A 23,156-nucleotide genomic window follows, 5' to 3' on the forward strand; every position below is an offset into this window, starting at 1 on the left:
TTTTAGTGACTCCCGTGTGGCGTTTGCAACTCAAGCAGGCAAACTCATTTATTTTATAAATAGCAGGCCAAATACCTACATCCTCCCCGTTCCCCTTACGCCGCTCGAACACCACAGCTGATCTAACAGCTGCCCTCTCAGACTGCCTGCAAAGGGCTGTCCTCTCCCTTCAGCCGCAGCCGGGGCAGAAGGTGAGCTGGAGGAGGGAGGAGGTTTGGGCATGGACAGAAGAGCATTTACTGCTTTGAGCTGGGCGAGGGGCAAAATCAGGTGCAGCCAGCTGCAGAGCATCGTCTCTGGTCTGCTCTGAAATGTGAAGAGGGAGCTGAGATATGGTGTAGGTGAAGAGAAGAGAGATTGACTCCACCTGGCAGGTTAAGGCATAGTTATTTTCCTTTACAAAATGGAAGATACTCTCACATTTTAATCGTAATACCTGATTACATGTGAGAGGGGTTAGAAATACTGCCAGAAAGCAGGACTTTATTCCTCAGTAATGATATATACACAAATTCATCACCCCAGCTGGATTGCCTGGGAGCCACTTTGACTGATGGCTAGCATTTCTCGCTATTCTCCAGCATTTCTGTTTCCTAAGTATTTCTGACTTTGTAACATTAAGGAATTTGGCAGTGCCTCATGTAACCTGATTTCCCCCCCCCCACCTCTCTCGTCATTTCTCTGGGTGATCCTGAACAAGTTACTTCATTAATTTTAATTGGATGCTGTCATGATGAAAGGCAGGGCTGGGCTGCCAGTCTGCAGTCATTCAGTCCTTGTTCACGCAAATTCCTATGAATTCTAATGGGAATTTTCCCTGTGTCAAGACTGCAAGGTTTGCCGCGACTGCGTGTGCGTAAAAGGGTGTGTTGGATATAGCTTCTGGTCACGTGAAGGTTTATTAGCATCTGCTATTAATACTTACCTCCTAGTCTGCCACTTGAATAAATTCGAAAAGGCCCTTCCTCAGTCGTTACTGCCTGATTCCAATCACAGCGTGCACTGTCGTCTGTATTTCTTTTAGCAGCTCTGCCTAGTCCCTTCAAACCCCGGGCAAGTCTTGGCAATGAAGGAAAAAGCACAAAATAATGTGTGATCTTTTTTCCCTACCGTTGTGCAGCAGAAATGAACAGGTAGATACGGTTTCCCAGAAAATCTCATGTTCTCGTTCCCACCTCTAGCTGGGCTGCGAACAGCCCGAGAGAAGGCGGCCAGGCTGGCTTCAGCTGCAGGAGAAATCCAGCCAGATACGATTCTTCAGCAGAGGAGACCAGAGGTAGTTTAAATAATTCTTGCAAGATTCTGAAGAATGTTGCAAATAAAGGGAATGTGGAAATACTAGATTGGAATGTGAGTCTGCCTGATTTACATAGCTTTGTAGAGCCAATATTGCTATTATAATTAAAGCAGTGACAGCTACTGATTAAACAATCTCCTTTTAAATGCATACGGGAGTACTATAAAAATGCAAGAAGAGTTGGAAAAAAAAATATTGGAACTGTGTATAATAAAGACAGAAATTAAAACAAATATTATTGTTATGTTCCGCCCGGGTTCTCTGCAATTCCTCTCACGTTCGTTTCTGGTCGTCGGGAGGCTGGGGCTAGCTCTTGGCACGTGGGAGGGACGAGGAGCATGTATTTGTGAATGTTTTTCTTCAAAACTGAGAAGCAGCTCTGAAAATATTTGTGACTTCTTTTCTTTTACTCATTTGTACCTTTCTCTTTGCAAGTGTTTTTGCCTCAAGAGAGTGTCCGGAATTCCAATGGGCCCGACCAGTCCCGCTGGCAGCGTTCCCTGGCCGCCTGAAAGCTCTTTAGCATGAGAGTCAGCGCAACAGGATTCAGAAACCCTGACGTGCAAATGCCACCACGCGTTTGGGTGAGAAGCAGCCACTGGTGGTCACTGTCACCACGGGTGGCATGAAAGCCCTCCAGCCCTCTAATTCTGCATACACTGCACACAGGAGCCTTAGATCCCCATGGCGAACTGTCTTCTGCTTCGTCCCTTACAGCTCCCTGCGTGTGCTTTGTTCAGCTGCTTCTCCTCCTCTTTCTTTGATTCTCCCTTAAAATTTCTACATTTCTTCCCTTTTCTTCTGCAACCCCTTCTTACCCGCTTCTCTTTCTCTGAAACACCTTGCCTTCCAACCTCTGCTCTCCGCCGACCCCAAAGGCCGACATTTCTCTCTGTCTCTGAGCCTCTGCCCTAGCAGGTGCTGCCCCGAAGCTGGGACTGCTCTCCCTGTCTAGGCACAGCGAGCAGCTGAGCACAACAGGCATTACTTGGGGAGTCAGGCAACCTGAGTATGACTCAACGCTGACTGATGTGCTTGCTGGCAAAATACGGCTTATGCTGTGAGAAGGAAAAAGAAATGCTTTAGCCAAGATAAATCAAAATCTCCCCAAAAAGCAGCATGCAAAACAGTCTTCTATTTTTACGAAAATTATGGTAATACAAGCTTAATATTATGACATCAAATGGATAGTAATTACTACTTACAGACAGTGATATTTTTTAATGTATTTCATCCTGAAAAAACATTCCACCAGTAACTGCTCACAGAGCGCCATAGATACGCCGCCTGCATTTATTTAGCACAGGACAGCAAAACTGCAGCATCTCATTAGGTTTGTGCTGAACAGCAATGGACCTCTGTTTTAGAAGTCTCACTTCTCGTCCTTGCTGTGGGGAGACACACAGAGCAGCGCTTACCTGGCTCAGACGGAAGCTGAGGGGTTTCAGCCCGTGCTTCCAAGAGAGCGGGAATTTCGAATGTACTCGCATCACCTCTGCTTGCTTTGTCCCTGGGCTTGGTCGCCCAGCAGTCGAATCGGTTGCTTCCATTCTCTGTCAGTGAGAAGTGGCATCTTAACGTAGGTGTGGCACCCTCAGTAAAAAGATTTTTTTCCCATAAAATAAGCAGTGGTCCAAGAATGCATGATTAAGGGACTGAAACACAAAGTAACCTATTTCTGCTTCTTTCACTACCAAAAATGTGTCCAATACAAATAAGCACGGGGGAAGGAGCAGCATAAAGCAAGCAAATTTGTATTGAAGTTGCACTTCAAAGCGAAGATAACATTTTCTGATACCTCTGTGACCCAGATCCTCAAGAATATGTAGCTGGCTGGCTCTGATGCCTAAATAATTTTAAGGATATGGGCACAGGTGAGTTAGAAAGACACCTGAACGTCTGTCACCCACCACTGCCGGTGGTTGGTGTGTCCATTTTTGCAAAGGTTTGCAAAGGACAAATACCGAAGAGCGTAATACAGTGCATAGCAGAAAAATGAAAACACTGTATGAGATGAAAACATGCATGAAAACATGTATAAGATACGTGTAGAAGGGAGGATACAGCAGCAGCGTGAGAGAAGCGTGACATCACAGGGAAGGTGACGGTCCCCGTTTCCATTTCAGGCAGGAGAAGAATTTTCCTTTCTCAGTCCATCAGTAATGAATTCTGAACAGGAGGATGCAGTACTCTTCTGGATGTAATCACTTACTGGTACAAGGGGATTTTCATTATGAGCCATGTCCATTACTAGTAAAGGTATATTTATTGTATGCAAATCTTAGCCAAAGGATGGCAATCTAAAACCTGGGAACACGAAATAACATGCTAGAGAAACCTATTTACACAATAGCTTTATCGTTTATGTTCTCCGTGTGTCTGCTCTGCACTAACAGATTCCGTGGAGATTGAATATAAAGGAAACCACGAGCAACTCTGCAAATTACGCTTCAGTCTCTGGGTTCAGCTCACACTGAAAACCCTCGCACCCAGCTTTTGCAGTTCGTTACCATACAGTAGAAAACTCCCTGTGCTGGCATGGCTCAGTGTTGCCCTGCATGTTGCTCGTTCAAATACTTTCTCTTTTTTTTCCTTTTTTTTTTCTGTGAATACCAACTTCAGGGTACATTTCCAGTGAAGTGTTAAGACCTAAACAATGTAAATCTTTATTATTGTATAAAGAGTAGGGAGACCCAGCATCATGGCCTCGGCTGCTGAGCAGTGTGTTTTGACGCTTTCAGTGTTTTAGGTTCTCCCTGTAATAACAAGGATTAAAATGATGTGCCTACAAAGAGATTATGTGAATGAATTACACAGGAGATTAGAGGAAAATCTCATTTTGTGCACCCATCAAAATAAAACCTTTTCTGACTCGAAGAGAAGCAGCCTTCCTTTCATCTCTCATTGGACCATATCCTTAAATGTCCTACAGCTATAAGAGGACTAAGAGAGACCGGTGAACTCGAAGCTAAGCTATATTCCCAGCAAAATTCTAAACAGTCTGTCCTGCAAAGGTCACTTATGCCAGCTAAGAAACACGACCGTGAGTCAGTCCCGTGTGCCACCCTCCGAACCCCATGGTGTGAGCACGCAGTAAGGGAGTTGGGCGCAGAAGAGCTCCTGGTGGTTTGTAGTAAGCAAAACGCAACAACACAAATTCCTTCTCCTTTGGGGAACCTTGACATACATGCAGTATGTTCCCCAGCACATCTGGGAGACCAGGTGTGTTTGTGTTTATGTTGTGCATAGCTAAACTAAAACGTTGTCTGCTTGTCAAGGGTACCCAGAGAATCAGAGGCCTGGAAAAAACTCCCGATTCCCAAGAATCTTGTGCTGCAACCACAAGAAAACCAACTCCATTTGCTATCCTTCCTGCTTTGGTTTTGTGTTTCCCCGTAGAACGCAGCCATCGCACATCTGTGTAGCTCTTTCCATGCCAAGGATCTCGGACGCCTTTAGAAAGAGTGACGGATGCAGTTGGGTAACAACAATCCCACCGCTGAAGTGTAGCCGTACTTGGAGTGAAATGTAGCCACTGTTCAACAGTCCAGCTCTGTGTCGTGGGCTCTCACGGAAAGAGAACAGTGACAAAACGGAACTTGTGGAAAAACTATTAGCTGATACGCACTGCACCATAATTTAAACTGTAAACTGTGGAGAATATAAAACTTGTTCCAGCGTTTGCTCTCTTTCCACTTCACACTTCTCCTTTGTTTTGCGTGACTCCACTTACATTGCAATTGTTCTTCCATCACTTTTTTATTCTTATTAGGGATTCCACATCCAAGTCCAAATACCGCATCTAGCTGCATCTCTTTTTTCATAACTGGAGGGTTTGGCTGGATGCTGTGGCCACAAATACCTACTCGGGTTTTGTAGAGCCAAATCCTCGTTTCTTTCTTTCTTTCCACTTCCTCCTCTCTCTGTCAACACAAAGTTACACAGTCCCGTCCAGCTCCGACTCTTCTGGAACTGGTGGCTTCTCTGCCGTGCGAGGAATGATTCAGAAGGGTGGGTTGTCTTTGAAAAAACGATGCCCTTACAGAAAACTCTAAAGATACCTTTGGATTTGATGTCAGGCAGGAAGGCTGCTCCAGCTCTCCACCCTCTGCTTTCCAAGTCTGTTGTCACCCGAGCTGAAAGCGCAGATCTGTTAACCTTCTGGGAACAATGGAAGTCGCACGCTTTCTCCTAGGCACTCAGTAGAGAGCGAAAGCACAAAAAGTATCAGAGAGATAGCAGAGAGGCCGGGGATGGCCTCGCTGAGCTGCTGAGGCATAATCCATCCATTGTGTAATGCTTCTGTGACAAGCGCTAATGGGTTTTAAATGTCAGGTGCTGTAGCATAACCCACTGTCTACACAAAGAAGTAACTGATATTTTTTATTTGCTCACGCAAAAGTAGTCACCCTCCTGCCTTCGCCTGCTGAGCAGCAGCTGGCTGGGGTGTCTGCGAGTGGGAGAGAGGTGCTGCGGTCTGGCTTGCTTGGCAATCAAATGGAGGAGGGAGCGTCCTGAATTCACAGCAGGCTTCTCCGTGGGAGGAGTAGTGAGTGTCCTGCCCTGCTTGATAGCAGGATTCATGCCAGTCCCACGCATTTGTGTGCGTTCTGGTGCGGATTTGTCGGTACGAGCCCTTACCACGCGCTGGCACGGCAGAGGCATCTGCACTGTATGATGTCGTGACCCATTCTGCTTCCCCAGAACTGGGCTTGGAAGTGAGCGTGTGTGTTTGTGTACATGTGCCTGTGTGCGTAGATCACACGGCTGGGTGTCCTTTCACTGCTATCACTAACTGTTGTTTTACCTCTGTTACTTTTTTTTTTTTCTTTTTGGAAACCCCAGCTAATTAAAACAATAACAAAGTGTTTATGCTGTAGCTGGTCCTTTCCAAAGCCATGGCTCCGGTAATGTCTACAGAAGTGTATGCCAGTGTTCTTGATTCTCATCCACTTCTTAAATACCAGTTTCTTCTTGCAAATGATACATACGTGTATGTATAGATACGCAGCCTGGACAGCAACAGTAAGGTCTGTCCCTGAGTCATTTCCTTGACAGTTAGTTCTGAAAACCATCTCTGGCAATCTTTCAGGACCGTGTGGTAGCCAGGGCCGTGTCCAAACCACCTGAGCTTGGACTTCCCTGTCTGCAGTCAGCACTTTGAGCGTTAATTCACTACAGATGTCGACACTGCTCATCTGGAGGGATCTAATGCCTTGGGTGTACCTTGGTAGCATGCAAGTCCCTCGCAAGAAAAAGTCCATGCAGGTTCCCCTTAGATAATATTTAAAGTTGAGTTCTGAAAGGTGGCTGAAACAATACTTGAAAACACTCTCTTTTCCACATACTGTGTGGAAACTCTGCATTTCATGTGATAACAGTCCAATGAAAACTATTTAAAATACTAAGAAAGGTGAATTAGCCATTTTGAAAATGAATCTGGTACTGACACGTGCTATCCTTCTGCGCTTACGATGCGTTCAGCTTTCCTGACGTGGCCTAGCAGAGGAGCTGTGTGGACGTTAACAGTTACACAGAGGGTGAAATTGCCTGGAATTCTGAGGACGAAACGATCCAGCCTTGTTGGCTTTGGCAAAGTGCAATCCTTAGTGATGAAAACCTGAGAAATTTGGGGTCAGTCCCACAAAGGCTTACACATATGCTTATCTTTATGCATAACTCATGCGTGCAAACCGTTCCAGCGTTTGGCCTCTGACATGGCTGCTCCAGCAGAGTTCTGTGCTGTGAAGCCTCGGGTGTGGTCTTGTCCCTGCTGAAGTCGGTGGGACTTCCCACGTGAGCAGAGTTCTCCACGTGAGCCAACAGAGCTGGCCCATAAGTGGATGAAACAGTAAATTAGCTACTCAGATGTTGCGAACTTTGAAATAGTTCTTTCCTCTAACTTCAGAGGGAAAAAAGGAATCTCTGAATAGTGGCTCTATGCTATTTTTCATGATTATATTATTTACTGTGGTATCGTCCCAAGACCCAGATGAGATTCCCATTCAAGTGTTCTTTATACCGCAATTGCGCAAGCAATCACTGCCTGGATTCTAACCATCTTTTGTATTTTTATACAGAACTTTAAATTTGAAACCTAGAAGTAGTACAGGCTTAATCAGGAACACTGCCATACTCAGAAAACCTGGACTTAACACCAGTTCCAGCTCTGGTTTAGGCAAGAGTGATAGACAAATCGCTCGCATGTCTTCCGTTCAGCGTCACTCTCCGTACCAAGGCATGCACTTGAAGTTTACACAGTGATAGAAGTCGTGATTTTAAATAGCTTTTATTATATGAGACAGAAGTGCTAGAGCAGGAAGACTGGTAGCTGTTTAAAAAAACAGGAACTGTCTACTAACTACCCCAAATATAAGATTTGTTTTATTTTCTATTTACTGAAAAAGAGCCATGCAACATCAAGCAGATGATGATGAGGCTGTTGGGACATAAGCATTTGGTTGCTGCATCTGGCATTAGCATGGGATGGCAGAATCACTGATCAGGATTTAATTTTCATTTCTTGTCCTAATTTGCATTTCCTATTACTGTTTGTCGCATCTCAGCCCTGTGGGTTTGGGATCTGACCAAGGGCCAGCTGAAAGCTCAAACCGGTAGAAGTCCAGCCTTTCCTGCGCTCCTCCAAAAAGAATCCAACAGAAGCACATACATATTCCCCTCACACGTACCCACTCGAAAACGTCTGCTGCTCGGGAAACAGGCGTGAGTAATGCGGAACCATTCGTGTCTGACTTAAAGGAGACTCTGGCCGTGGCTTTTCCGTCGGTCACTCACAGCGTGAAAGGGGTGAGGGGTCGGAGTGTGTCGCTCCGATAGAAGCCCAGAAAAAAAACGAGTGGCTGAAGCCCAGGTACCTCACAAGAAGGGCTTTGAATCTTTGTGTCCGTGTGGGAAGAGCTTCCTTGATACCATCTGCTTAAAAAGAAAAAAGGAAAAATAAGGGATAGAACAGCTTATCTGCCCTTGTCCTTTCGGGGTTCGGTGAAACGGAGGAGTCGGCAATACCACAGAATTGTAAGGAGGGATGGACTGGTGGTCACCACTCCTGTGCTCTGCCGTTATTTAATGACAAGATAACAGCAGCCCACCCACTCGTAGGGAGTTTTATTTGGTGTCTCTGACAGAATTAGTCCCAACGGGACGGCGTAGCCTAGTTTAAGGTGGCGGTGTGAGGAGACATCCTGCTGTGAGAAACAGGCGCAAGCCGACGGGGGACCTTGGTTTCTGCTTGAAATCGTTCAGCTTGTGGTTTTTAAACAACTGGCTGGGTTTGCCAACGTGAAGCGGGTCGCGGTTTGCAGCCGTGGCTGATCTGAGGAGCGGTCGCTGCTTCCCACGTGCATAAAGTGCACTTCACCCACGTGAATATTCAAAATACGCAGTTTCACCCCCAGACCGTGACATCAGACACGTCAGGGAGAGGGCCTAGGGTTAGGAAGCGCTGCGGTACTTCCTCCAGATCATCATTTTGGGGAGCGGTTTGGAGCATCCAGACGATGTTACGGAGCAGCCCAGTTTGAACGTAGCTCCATCCCCGGACGGTAAATAACGCGTGGTGGGCGTGAGCCATCTCTCCTGCGGCAGGGGCCGCAGCTCCCCGCTTTGCGCGTTAGAAATGTCACCGAAAAGTGGTTTTTTATTGTCGTTTGGATTCAGAGGAGAGAGATCATCTGCAGGCGCTGGTTCGGAGCAGCTCTCCCGCTCCCAGGGCACCCGTCCGGCTGCGGAGCTGCGGCCCGGGGGGACGGAGGGAGGCAGAGAAAAGGCGGCCTTCGCCGGGTGCGGAGAGGCGAGCCCGCAGCCCAGCGCGCTCCTTCCCCTTCCCCTCTGGGAGCGGGGGGGTGCGGGGTGCGCTGCCGCAGCAGCAGGGCCGCTCCCCGGGGACGCGGTGCCGCTGCCTCCGGCTCCCGCCGCGGCGGCCCCTGAGGGAACAGGCACGGCCTGCACCGCGCGACGGGCCCCCGCACCGCGCCTTCCCTCAGGGAGCCCGCGGCGGGCGGGCTGTGCGCCGGGGCTCCGCGGGCCCCGCGCTCCGCTCAGGCCGTCCCCGGAGCGGCTGCGGAGCGCTCCCGCGGCAGTTCAGAATCACCGAATCGCCCTTTATTCATCTAACGCTCTGAACACCGAAGCTGCGCTTCGTCCCCGGCGCCCCAGTAACGAGGGGGTTCGGCTCCAGGCGGCCGTCAGAGGGGCCGAACCGCCCTGACAGGGACCGGCCCCGCCGGGGGAAGCCGCCGGTGAGAGGGGCCGAGCCGCCCTCCCGGCCGCCCTGACAGGGACCGGACCCTCCGGGGGAAGCCGCCGGTGAGAGGGGCCGAGCCGTCCTCCCGGCCGCCCTGACAGGGACCGCCTGGCACAGACAGGGACCGCCGGCCCGCGGGCAGCGGAGGGCGGCGCCGCACGCACCGGGCCCGGCCGCGCCTCATCACCTGCTCCTCCCCCCCCCGCCCCTTCCCGCCCGGCGCCCCCCCCGGCGGGGCTGGAGGGCCGGCCCGGCCCCTCGGGCAGTGGAGGAGGAGGAGGAGGAGGAGGAGCAGGAGCAGGAGCAGGAGCAGGAGCAGGGGCAGGGGACGGGGTGCGCCCCGCGCCGCTGCCAGGTCTCGGACCGCCGGCGCTGCCGCCGCCGGGCTCTGCTGAGGTGAGCGGCGGGCTCGGACACCGGGCGGGGCAGCAGCCGCGCGGGAGGGGAGCGGCGGGAGCCCGGCCGGGCCAGCCGGGGAAGTTGGCGTGCGGGACGGCGCGGAGCGGGGAGGCGCGGGGAGGCACCTGGAGAGCGGCCGCAGGTGGGGGGGGAGCGGGGGCGCGGGGAGGAGCAGCGGGCGGGGACGGGAGGGGAGATGGGGAAGGCGGCGGCGGAGCGGCGGCCCCTGGTCCCCCGGCTGGCGGGCTGACGCGCCGCGCTCCGAGCTCCGGCCCCGCTCCGGGGCTTCGCCCTGCGGCTGTCGGGGGAAGCGGCCGCGCCCCGGGAGCGGCTCGGCGCAAGGTGGGGGTCGCGGAGGGCGGGGGGGGGTCCCGGGCGCTGCTGAGGGAGAGACCGGCGCGGGGGTGCGGGGAAGTTCTCTCCCGCGGGGAGCTCCTGGCCGGGGCCGGGGGGCTGCGGGGTGCGCTGGCCGGGGCTGCGGGCGGGAGGCTGGCGGTCGGGCTGCGAATCGGTATCTGTTTGCGGGACTCGGGTGTTAACCGCTCGCGTCTCGGGGACGCGTTGGTAGTGACTGGTTTCCATGGCGACGGGACCCCTCCGAGTCCTCGGGGTTAGCCGTTTGCCCGGTTTCTTCCTTCCTTTCTTTTTGTTTTACTCCTTCTGATGACCCGTGCTCGTGTTGGGCTTTGCCACCGGGGAGAAAAACGAGCAAATAAACGCTGCGTGGCCCTGTGCAGCGTTCCTGTGGCGCTCGGCCGTTTCCTCAGCCTGAATTAGAGATGGAAGGGACTCAGCGAGTGGCACAGGGTTCCTTAGCGCTGCTCTTACTGCCTTACCCCTGCAGCTGTGAGGCTGAGGCCGAGTTGTGCTCGACTCGCCTCTCGTCCGAAGCAGCCCTGTCGGTGCTCAGAAGCGCGGTGTTGGCTTTGCGTGTCGCCTGGTGGCACCGGGCCCCGTGAGAGCCGTGGCGTGGCTTTCTCTGTAGTGTCCGTGCTGCAGCAGAGCTGGGAGTCAGTAGCGACTTGTGTAACTTTGTCACCTTCTGGTGGTGTGACCTTGGCAGCTCTCTGAACTTCTTTCTGTCCCACCGCGTCTCGGCGAGAGGAAGCGCTGCCCGGCTGTGCTGGTGAAGAGCTGTCAGCTCGTCACGCAGAACAGTTCTGCTAAGATGGAGTGCTGTCAAAACTGAATAGTCTACTTTCTGTTGTGAGGAGTAAACATACCTTATACATCGTTTTTTTCTGAATGACATAGGTGAAAATCCCCCTTTCTACCTTCAGTCTTGATTTAACATAGCACAGTCGAATGATGTGTGCTGTTATCATCCAGCTGAAATCAGGGACGCTCATCGCATTCATGCTGCCAGCCGCTGCTTTCGTGGGTTAACTTCATCAGTCAGGTAAAAGGGAGAGCCTTTAGCATTCTGAAATTTGTAGGAATATCTATATGACAAAGAGTATACATCTAGCAAGAAGATACGATAGTAAAGAAAGAAAAGCCTGTAAAACTGAATTACAGTCTTTATCACTTGCCTTGGCATTGCAGCCTGAGAGGGACTGAAATGTGTTTTTTTGAGAAAGAGAGTGAGTGAGCAAGCATGCACTTTTACCTTGTGTCAAGTTAAACGTCTGAAACCTGCCTACCAATTTTCATCATTTTCCAAGAAACATTCTAATATGTAGTATTCTGTTGCGAAGCATTGGGAGTGTGTAAGAAATGTTTTAGAATAGACAGTTCTAAACCCAAACACTGCCTGAGAGATTTTCAGCTGTGAGCATTTCAGATGACAGGAGTAAGAAGTTATCGTAGTAGGGGAACTTCAGGACGAAGCGTACATTTTTCTTCTTTTTTTGAAATGCTCCTTTTAAGTGCATAGACTATTATAAGATAAGTATCTCTTTCATACTGTGAGGAAGAGTCTGTCCCCAGCTCAGCTCATTTCAGCAAAGTGCTGAAACATCTGCCTCATTACAAATGCATTAGTGTTCTCTGATATCAGTAGGCAAATAGCACTTCAAGCTTTTACTTAAATATTCTAAAGAATCAAGGCCTGTGACCTTGACTTTTGTATTCTGTTTTATTAGCAGCTTACTACTGAGACATCTGTCTGAAAATATTTCTTGGGAATTGAGGATCGTCTGACCATTACTAGCCCTTAGTTACCAGTGAAGTAATTTTATGACAATCCCATGAAGAGGAGGAAAGAAAAAGAAATGATATCTTAGTCAGGATCTCATCTCCTTTGGATGTCATTGACTTAAATTTCTGTACTGAACTATTAATTTTCTACTGCTTAGTGCTGCACAGTTCATACAGGTAGAGAGAAAATGATCTAGGTTTTACTCTGTGCTTTACGTCCTCTGCAAATCTCAGTCTTTTGTTGCTGGTGACAGTAAGAACAACAGATGCTCCAGTTCAATTCTCAGACCCTAGCTGCCATGAGAAGGGAAAAAAAAAATCTGTATTTTTTTAAGACTGATAACAGGGCAGCAAGAAAGAGAATTCATAAGAAGCCTGTATTACTTTTATAGTTATTTTTGAGAACCATGGTCGCTTAAGATTGTAGGAAGACATTGGAGTGTATGATCTGTCACTGGTAAAGGTGTTCTGTTTGAGAGAGTGAGAAAAAAAGCACACAGATGTGACGGCTAAATCTAGAGATATGGATGATTATATTGGTTTATATTATATTTTACTCAGTGCTATACCAAAGTAACTTGGATACAAAGTACACTGGTTTTCATGACAGTTAAGAAACGTTTTTGTTTATATTCAGGTGACATACTGCCCAAGCTGCATGTTGCTTAAACTTTGCTGGCATGTTGAAATAATATTGTTTGTTTCTCTGGTGTTGGGAGTCCCTCAGCTTGTTTGGTGAATAAAATACTGGACCAGTAGTTAGCAGGGGTGGCTGAGCGCCTTTCTCTGTAAATGATGTATTCTGGACAAGTCACTTTACCCCTCTATTTCATCTTTCCCCTAGTCGTGCTCCCCCTATTTATCATTGTCTTGCTTATTTGGAGTGTAGGATCGTCAGTGCAGTGTCTTGTTATGTGCAGGTATTGTACCCAGACAGATCTCTGTTGGAGCAGCCAAATGTTACTGCGGTGCAGTAACAAGAAATGATAGCCAACGTTTTTCCTGTGTCGGCCACCGTGGTCTTCACGTGATCACGCGTTACTGTCTGAGAGGCAGTAAGGTGGTTGCTGATCAGTGTGAAGACGTAACGGAGGAATTGCTTCTAGTGCTAGTTCCTTAAGATTCCTTTTTGCTAAATATATATGAAGAAAAGAGCTTTCAGAGAAAAAGTTCACAGATCGGTCCTCCAAGGACTAGAGAGGAAAGAATGGCTCATTCCTGCTTTTCCTGAACACCTATGTTTGCAGTCAGGTTGAATATACTAGTTTTCTGGATGTAAAAACACAGCAATCATGAATTTAAAAATGGAGAATTAGTGACAAGGGGCTCATCAAGGGCAGAAACCACCACTATAGATCCAAAGTAGAATCTTGATTTTTTTAGAATTTTTTTTTTAAATTATTTTCCAGTGTTTTTAGGAGGGAGAAAGGCAGATGAGTTTCCAAGTATACTTTTTGAGCTTATAAAACACACAGCTTCATTTGACAGTAGCGAGTAATGATGTTAAGAAGGTATGAGAACTATTTCTGTATTATTCCACTTGAGAGCTTAATTATGTTCTTCATAAATTACTATAAAATGTTTACGCTTCAAAATATGATGTACTTGGTTCAGCTATGGGTTTTTTGTTTGGTCTTACTTTTCAGAACCACTACGCTAGCTGATCCTGATGCTTTCTGATAAACTAGGCTTTTAGACTGAGGCAGGGTTATTTCCTGTGAAAGGTTTACAGATGAAAAACCGACTTTTAAAGTGATCTCTTTTCTGTTGTATATGGTAGAATTACTTCTGTCTTTCATCAAAATTTAGCTGGCAAAATTAAGATAAAACAAATAATGTTTTTTTGCATACCAGTGGAAGGTAAAGTAAAACTCTTCTGGTTTGGTCATTTTACTCTGCTTAAAGATGAGACTCCTTAAAAATACAAAGATGTAGAAAAGCTCCTTTCTGTTCTTTCATTTACTTGCTGTGATTTTAATGAACTGTGTACAATGATTTCAGAATGACATAGACTTCTAAGGCCCAAATTTGAAAATACCCAAAGAAATCTGTTTTTAAAAAGCTGTGTTCTGGAGGGAAAGCTCTCTCAGGTCGCTGCAGTGCCTGATGTTGCACACCCGCAAGTTCACATGCGCAGACTCTGTAGTCAGTCTGGAAGTTTTGGACCTGGGTGTGTTCCTACTTATAAAATAGACGCAAGGAGACGTCAGCCCCAATGACTTCCAGTTCAAGTTACTTACAAATCTTTTTATTGTTCAAACCAGTAATGGAGTTCAGTAGTTGTAGTGCTCTGCTAATGATCATCGTAATGATCAGTAATGTATATCACTGCAATATAGACTAGAGGAAGTCTGAAGAGCGAAGTAAATCTTCCTTCTCTGAGTCCCACTGAACGTGGTGTGGCCTCCTGCGTGAAGGAATAGAATGTGTGAAAGTTTTGTTAAGGATTTCAAAGTTCAAGAAGCAATATGGCATGCAGTGAAGACAGGCATTACAAAGGAGTTACGCAGACACTGGTGAATTGGGTAGTAATAGTTCGTGGTGTTAACAGTCTCCAGAAGCCCGGTAAGAGTAGAAGCCAAATCACAGATGTTAGAGTAGATCAAATCTGAGAGCGAGCAGACCAGACTGCCTTACTGCTTCGGAAACACCAAACAAGGCGATTCGTTCCCAAGGCCGTGAAAACAGAGCTGTTTGCTGGCCTCTGTAGATTCTGCGGTATGAAGTCTTCATTATCTCTGTGCCTTTGGCCTTATTGTAAAGAGTTCATCCACCAGTGATGGGAAATATTAGCAGTGTGATTCTGATTCAAAGCAGCTGACTAGTGTCTAGAGATAGAGGCAGAAATCACGTGGCGATGGCAAACGGTTTGTCTTTGCCGTATCATATCTTTGCTCTGGCATCTGGATAATGTCCAGTAGCCTTCAGAAGCCTTTGCTCTCAGGAGAATCCTTGAAAGTCTAAGAGCAGCGTAGTGCAGCCTTTGGAACAGTTCAGATTTAAATCACTGGAGGAAAAAATGCTTTTGTTTTTTTTCCTTTCTGTGAACTGAAAAAACGTAGGCAAATTTATTGGCTAGCAGTTTGTAGGACAGAGGATAGATTGCTCCTTTGGTTGGTACCCCAGATATATGTATACACCACCCCCAAGAAGTCGATACACAGCAGGAAGAAAAATAGCATGTTCCCCGCTGTAGGGCAGTACCCTCTGTCACAGAATCCCAGCATGGCAGGGGTTGGCAGGGCCCTCTGTGGGTCCCCCAGCCCAGCCCCCTGCCCAAGCAGGGTCACCCAGAGCAGGGGGCACAGCACCGCGTCCAGGTGGGGCTGGAATATCTCCAGAGAAGGAGACTCCACAGCCTCCCTGGGCAGCCTGGGCCAGGGCTCCGTCACCCTCAGAGGGAAGAAGTTCTTCCTCATGTTCAGCTGGAGCTTCCTCTGCTTCAGTTTGTGCCCGTTGCCCCTTGTCCTGTCGCTGGGCACCACTGGAAAGAGTCTGGCCCCGTCCTCCTGACAGATTTGCGATGTTCTCTGGACATAGGGCGAGGAGAGACCTCACCTCTGCGTGTGCAGCAGCCCCAGCAAACAGCCTGCGTGCTTCTCCCTTGGAGCCTCTGGATGTGCAGGGTGACCTTCTCACGCTGGAGAAGCGGAGCAGGCCCACCCGATCGTGTCACTTTACGCCAGGATGTCTGGTGCTGCAGACAGGGAGTCTGTTCCTGCTCTGTTTGGAGTCAAGGGCAGGATTCTCACTGATTTCCATAGGAACAAGATGTGTTCCTAAACATACTTCAGTAGCTGGAAAGAAACTTCCTAATAAAGAACCAGACTGTAACAGTACACAAAACATCCAGCATTGTTCTGGGCTTCAAAGCTCGGAGCAGCAACACGCTTGCAGACCGAGCTCTGCACGCAGCAGCTCTCAGGGCGCTCCTGGCAGGACTCGGGAGGATTGCCAGCTCTGCTCCTGCCCTGAGAAACAGCTGAGGCTTGGTCCGTGCTACTGATAACATCCTGCTTACGCGGAGGGACGCAGTTCAGGCCCCTGAGCTGGTATCGGGAAGGGAATTCTAGAAGCAGTGAGGTGTGACGTAGTAGCTGTTACACAAAGGATTTACCCTGTCGAGCAGAAAAGGCGGTGGGATTTCAATTTACCTGAAGAAGCCAAAGGCCCTTTCCCACACGGATGTGGAGACAGTTGGAAGTTACCAAGGAAAACTTCGGACTGCAGTTTTGCTGCTTTTGAGTTGTTATGCTTTAGTCAGACCAGTTCCTAACTACAGCAGGTTTTTTTTCCCTGCCTTTGGGTATTCATTTTTTATCTCCCCCCTCCGCCCCGCACCTTACGCTTACTGCCATTCCTCCAAAGAGGAACCTTTTCAGTTGCAGGCTTTTTCTTTAAGAGGGGTTGAAACGAAGTACCTAGAGCCTGCTGGAGGTACTGGGTTCCAAAACATAACTCATAGATATCTGCAGTTCCTTGCTTGCTTTCCAAAATCCCAATATTCCACTAGTTGTGCCACTAGAAAGCCACTGTTCTGTCCAAAGCAAGCTGTCAAGGTGCAAGCAAGTGGTGGGAAGGTAGTCACGCGAGTCATACAGCTTGTGCATTTGTTCTTTGTGTTGCATTCCCAAACGTGAGGGTTCCAGGGCTGCTTTTTCACGCAATTTTCAGCTTGTGGCAGTCAAAATACCATTTTCTCTGACTGCCTGGTGAAGGATGGTTATCCCCCACGTTGGACTGGTTTGGTATTGCGGTGAATGTTTGGGAGATTGCATTTTTTTCCCCTGTAGCGTCCTAACAGCATCAACACTTAATAAATTCCTCTTCACCTACTCTCCTGCCCAACATTTTTTACACTTGTTAAAAAAAACAAAAAAGGCGCAAAAAAAAAAAAAAGCTTTGTCTTGTGAAGCCTGTGACTGACATGCTTTCCCATGATGTCACTTCCTAGGTAATTAATATTTTAGCATCCAAAAACATAGGCAAAATTCTAAAGAGGTAAACTTTTCCAATGATGTTGTGCCTGCTTCTTGAATAGCGAATATGAATGTTCAATATGTATTAAAATCCAGAGTACTCGCGTTGTTTAACACAGTTAAGGTTGGGTTCTTTGTTCCTGTCTTGTTTTTTCAGTATAAACATGGTACCTCATTTGGACAGAACGCCGCCAAGATAATAGACCAAACTTCTTGTTTTGCCAAGATAATAGACCAAACTTTCTATTCTAAAGATACAAAATATTTCTAGTTCTAAGTTACAGAATCTGCCAGAATGCAGAACTTGAATACAAAGCTGAGTTCCTTGAAAGCTGTAAAAGACAACATAAGACTATAACCAAAAATAGTGTCAGCCCAAACTTTTATAGTCACAAAGAGCTTAACGCTACTCAAAGTGACGGAAGCGTCCAGCATGTGTAAGTGGAAACTGAATAACATCTTCACAGGATGGTCTTCATTGCTATTTTGTGGGGAGAAAAACGTAAGTTAAGACTTTCATTCTTCTAAATATCATATAGTCAGTCAGGCCAGCAATTAAAATTCCCCTTACAGATACACAGTGCGGGAGTCCTGACTGGAATAAAACACTACGTGCATATCTTGCTTCTTGTAAGAGCTGCTCGCTGACAGCTTGGGCTAGAATTGAGAAATCATGAGGGAAATGGGTGAGTTCTCAATACTGAAACCATGGTTATGAAGCAAGTTCAATATAATCATGCTTGTTGCCTTTTTGATGGTGTGGAGCTTTAGGAGTGGTTCATTGTGATCCTGTTGTAAAGCGCTGTGACGTGGCAGCGTTTCCTTGATTGAGATAGTGCTGAATTTTCATTTTTAAAAATACTGTTGGCAGGGGTTTAGAAGCCTGGACTCTAGCCAGAAGGTAACCAATCGCTGAAGGCAGCTATGGAAGGAGATTCTGTACACACCAGTTGGAGACTCTCCGTTATGACTGTGTCTTGCAGCCTCTCTTGCCTGTGTTTGGGCAGATCCGCGAGTTCCTCTGTGCAGCAGCTCAGCAGCGTGTGACCGCCCGCGGGGGGATTTCTCTGGTGCAGGGGCGTGAGCCAGCGCGGTGGGTACTGAGCCCCATCCTGTCCCGTAGCCTTCCAGGGGCGGGTGGCAAATGGAAAGGGTCCCGTGGGCTGGGTGCTCTTCTGCTTCTCACCTGTGAGGTTAGTTAGTTCTAGAGGTGTATAATTTTACATAAGAAACCAGCTACATAATAAGTTGATGATCATAATTACTTTTTAGGAGCCTCACGCATAGAACTATAATTAAAAATTAAAGCCTATCTTGCAACAAAGAAGCCATTCACCTTTATTTCAGAGTAGAAGAGCACAGGTAAGGAGTTACTGAACAGGGCTCAAATATTTCTTTAACATGAAATAACTGTTTTGAAGACATGGATCCTGCTTTTAGAAATCCCTGGGCAAATTCCTGTTTATTTGAATGAAAGCAGGGTCAAGCCCCATGTGTCTGAGGGATGCTATTGTGGAAAAAAAAAACCCTTGCTGAGTCCCCTCTGCAAGAGTTAGGATGCACTCCTGGCCAGTAATCTAAATATAACAACATGAAATTTATGAGGAGGGAAACTGGCAGTAATAATATTTCTTTGCCTTTTTACTCTTCATCATTAGCTTCCCACACTTTCGGGTCATTCTTAGCAGATAGCTGTTCAGTCCATTAATTGTCTGTGTTAGTCTCTATCTTTTTTCTCATAGTAACATATTCATAGCAGGCAATATCCATCATTAGTCACTTTAGCCCTGAGGCCATAATCCAAAGATTACTTCTATTTTTTTTGCTTGAATCTATAATACATAAGAGAAATGAATGTATATCCACGTGCACACGTATAGGTATACATGCATAGCTCTCATTAAAATTAATTTGCCTAACGTGTGTTCATTTTAGGCTTTTGTAATTCTTCTGATCTCTCAGTGATAATATGAAAGGTGCAACAAGGTCGATGCTTATGGCCAATTTTGGTCCAGAGTTTGTAACCCTGACAACTGTTTTCTAACTCCACCTAGCTTCTCCCTAAATCTTCTGAGTTTGGACTGCGGTGGAAGATTTGCAGTAGCATGAACACGAGTCCAAATGATGGAGAACTGATAAGAACAAAATGTAATACTTTACCTGTTGAACATCAGTAACACCTTTCTAAATTTACTGCAGTGGTGGGAATGAAATATGGAGTAAACACGTTCACAAGGCTTCAGAGTTTTAAGCACTTGATTATTTTTCTCTTTTATTCTTCTCTGAAGTATGAAATTTGATCCAGCAGTCTTAAATCAATGGTAATTGCAGTCCAACCTTAAAACATCAAGCAAGAGCTCCACTGCAAGCATGCTTTCCAGAAGCGCCCTGTGCCGCGCCTGTCTCGCGGTAAGCCCTAGTCAGGACCCTTGGTGGTGGGTGCTTTGTGAGGAGAGATAAAAGAGGAGCAATATTCTCAAGGAAGTCGGCACCTTTCTTAAGTAGGATGTGTTTACGTTGGTGTCTGTTTTGATAATTAGGCTTTAAAGCAAGCATTGTTTTTGCCACCTTCTGCATAATAGTTATATTACAACAAACAATTAAAAGCCTTGGATAAAATAAATAGTGTAAGCGAAACTGGAGTGCTGTCACTCTTCGTGATCAAAGGTGAGATTTCTGTTCCTTTAGTTTCTGAACTTGTTCTTCCTTTTCTGTTCTGTCTGCCTTGTCAGTCATTTATCCCTTTTTAGATGGGCTTAGGCAGGCACATAGTGCAGAGTAATGGGACACTTCTCATTTATTTTAGATACCAAAGTCAGAACCGACTGTGTTTTGCAGTATACTGATGGCGTGGGCTGGGATAATAACATTGGGGTGTCCAGCAACTGCCTGCAAACCTCTAAAATTTGTCAGACTTCTGTCTCAAAATAAATTTATTGTGCCTTCTTCCTCTTCATATCTTGCATAGGAAATGGTACTAGGAACAGCGTCAGTGGTTTGTTTCATGCAAGACTGATCAGAACCAGGACAATCATTTTCCTGTTTCATGAGCTTAATCCCGATTTCCTTTGCTTTTTTCTATCCTTTTCCTTACTTTCTGGTATGAAGTAAATGTTCTGGTGTTTTAGTTTCAAGCATCAAAACCAAACAAGTGTTTATCCCATTTAAACATGAACATCTTTTCTGGTTTTTTTTCAAATTCAGCTGCCAAGACAAAACAAAATACCAGTCAGTTGCATAGCCTTAGTGGAGAACTTGTATCTGGCACAGAATGTGTCCCCCCCAAAGGAACATGCGTTTTCCTGTGAATTGAGATGCTGAGCTCATGATACAGTCAGTTGGTTTCCAGAGTCGTCATCACTGCAAGTCCTCTAACTGGAAAAGAAGTCCTGTCGTCTTGCACAAGAGCATTTTCCATGATTGAAAGCCAGAGACTCACAGAGTTTAAAGAGTTTAGGAAATAACTAAAAAAGCACCAGAGGTGTTTTAAGGGAGCAAATTAGCTATGGCCTTTTCTTGAAAACAAAGCAAAGACGTGGTCCTCGAGGAACTTTGTATCTTCAATTCTTAAACCCATAGTGGTTATGCTTATCATAGAATCACGAAGTTTTTTATTCGGTTTCAAAAAGTGCTGTTAATATGAATGGTAAAAATATTTTTTTATAGATACCTGTTGAGTCATATGGTGGGATTTATCTCACGTGTAATTTCTATATCCATGCTGAATCGGCAGGGGGGTTGGACTAGATGACCCACAGAGGTCCCTTCCAACCCCTACTATTCTGTGATTCTGTGGTTCTGTGAATGCAATCCATCAGTATGATGGTTTTATTCATTTGGGAAGGGGGGGAACGATGTCACCTAAATTAAATTGCCTAGCCCTTAGTAGCAAAGCAGACCCAATAAAGCAAGCCATGTGTTACATGGCTTGCTACTGCTAAGAAATTTAACGATATAACAAAAACAAAGGTAATGGTGTAACAAATACAGAGCCTGAATTTTGAAACACCGAGTGATGATGGATGCAACTGAAATTCATGAGCATGGCAGAGTCTCCAGTCTTCCTTGCCCTGTGAAACAGATCCAGACTTCCCAGCAAGACTAAGCAAAAATGTCAATGCTTTAGAATACACAAAGAAGCACCGAAGCAATAATGAAGTTTGTTCTATCACAAGAGCGAAGGATCTTTGAAAATGTAATGGTATGAGTAGTTAGCAGCAGATCTCCCACATTAGAAGGATGAAAAAATGTCTGAAGAATGTGCTACTATAAGACAGAAGTAGTAAAGTACCACTTAAAATTTAAAAAATAAAAAATTCCTTCTGCACGGTTTTCTTAGTGATGTGCTATACCGTTTTTTGGTCAAAACCAAAGTTCACCACGATACAGACCCTTTATCATTCACTGTATAAAGCACAATGCAATAGAAAGCAAAACCCTCATCAGCAGATTTAATTAAGGTATAAATATCTCTGCAGTATTAAATTCTGACCAGAGAAAACCCTGGGAAGATGCTCATTCCTGTCTGATAAGAACAAGAGGGATCAGCTGCTTTCCTAGAAACAACCTCAGGACCTGCATGAGTCTGTTTTGTTTCTGAAGACCTTATTCTGCAGAGGCCAAGAACTAATCAGTGTGCAGGCTGACCACTTCACCAGAGTCTGCTGAAGCTTTTGCCTGCTGTAACCCCTGTGCAGGGTCTGGAGCAATTTGAAGTTGAGTATCTGTACACAATAATAACTGCACATCAGTGGCTTTCTCCTTTAACAGGAATCTACTTTCAAGATATAAAAGTCTCTTCTAAGAGTTCTCTTGCGTGCTCTGACCCCGAGTTGTGTCTTCATTATATTCTGTGGTTTTAGAGGATCCAAAGCTGGATCAGCTCTTCAGTAAGACACAGAGAAGGGTGGGTTGGAAGTATCAAATTGTGACATTTTTGTTCCTGTAGCTGAACATTAGAACTTGAGGCTATGGTAGTTTATGTTTGCCCAGAAGCAGACTTTCAGACAGCCTGGACAATGTCTTCTAGTACCGAGAAGTTTCAGAAAACACTGGTCTTTCAGCCATCAAAAGGTGACTTTGAAGTCAGGTTCTGTTCTTGTAGAGTAATGCTCTGTTTTTCTATAGGGATTCTGCAGGGATGGGGGACAGGGCAAGGAGACTGGGCTTTGGTATGGCTTTTCTGGACTGGGCAGGTGACACAGAGAAAGGATGTAAGAGTGGACGTTTTGGGTCAGGTTAAGCACCCATCGAGCTTGCTGCCGCGTCTCTGATGCTGGCTGGAGTAGATATCCCATTGTGTAAGTACAGGGCAAATGTATTTCCCCAGATGCACGCTCTCAGCTTCTGGCCACCTGTATCACAGGTACTTTCTGCACTTGAGGTCATAGTTTTGTATTTAATAGCCGTTGGGGGATGGTTTCATCCACTAAATTCGTTTAATTGTTCTTAAAATATAAGTAAGCTTTGTCCTAAAAAAAAAACCCATCCAGTTAAACTGCATGCTCTGTGGAAAAAAGCACCTCCTTTTGTATGCTTTAAAGCTGTTATCTGATAATACTGTAACTCTTGTATTATGAGAAGCTATGCATGATTGTTCCCTATTCAGTTTATCCATACCACTTGTAAATTTTTATAGAGTTTTATGAGATTCCTTCTCAGCTGAATTTTCCTAGTCTGTTTAAATACTTGCATACAAAAAACATTCTACACCTCTCACTTTCCTGCTCATTCCCTCCTGTTCCTCTCCAACTCTAGAGATGTAGATAAATCATAAAATAGTACCATGATATAATGACCTTTCCTTTTGTTCTCTTTTTTTTCCTCAGCAGCTTTTGAAATTCTGTCTGCTTTCTGACTGTTACCAAGTACTGAATCACCATCTGCATAGAACTGACTTGCATAAAATTTTTTATTATAGCTTTCATATCTCTCTAAGATGCAGTAGCCCACCACTGTGCAAGGCTAGTGAGGTGAAGGGGTTTCCTCCTTGTATTACTTTGCATTTACCAACGTGAATTTCATTTGCTGTTTTATCACCCGGCTGCTCGGTATTCTAAGTGATGGATTCTACTTGAAT

At 46.2% G+C, this 23,156-nt stretch overlaps 1 protein-coding gene across 12 annotated transcripts in view; it reads left to right on the forward strand.

Moving 5' to 3' along the window:
- The window catches only part of SHISAL1 (shisa like 1), a 304,717-nt gene that overhangs the window by 211,620 nt on the left and 69,941 nt on the right, over positions 1–23,156 (forward strand). Inside the window, exon 1 of one of the 12 annotated variants that reach the window (XM_075443117.1) lies at positions 9,782–9,956. The exons of 10 other annotated variants lie outside the window; for them this stretch is intronic. The gene's annotated coding sequence lies outside the window, so the exon portion shown is untranslated. Of the gene's footprint in view, positions 1–9,781; positions 9,957–10,184; positions 10,302–23,156 lie in introns of those variants that run through there. One more of the 12 variants, XM_075443149.1, reaches the window with a different exon arrangement.

The sequence above is a fragment of the Opisthocomus hoazin genome, chromosome 1 (assembly GCF_030867145.1).
Source record: "Opisthocomus hoazin isolate bOpiHoa1 chromosome 1, bOpiHoa1.hap1, whole genome shotgun sequence".
In the NCBI taxonomy this organism is placed as follows: Eukaryota; Metazoa; Chordata; class Aves; order Opisthocomiformes; family Opisthocomidae; genus Opisthocomus; species Opisthocomus hoazin.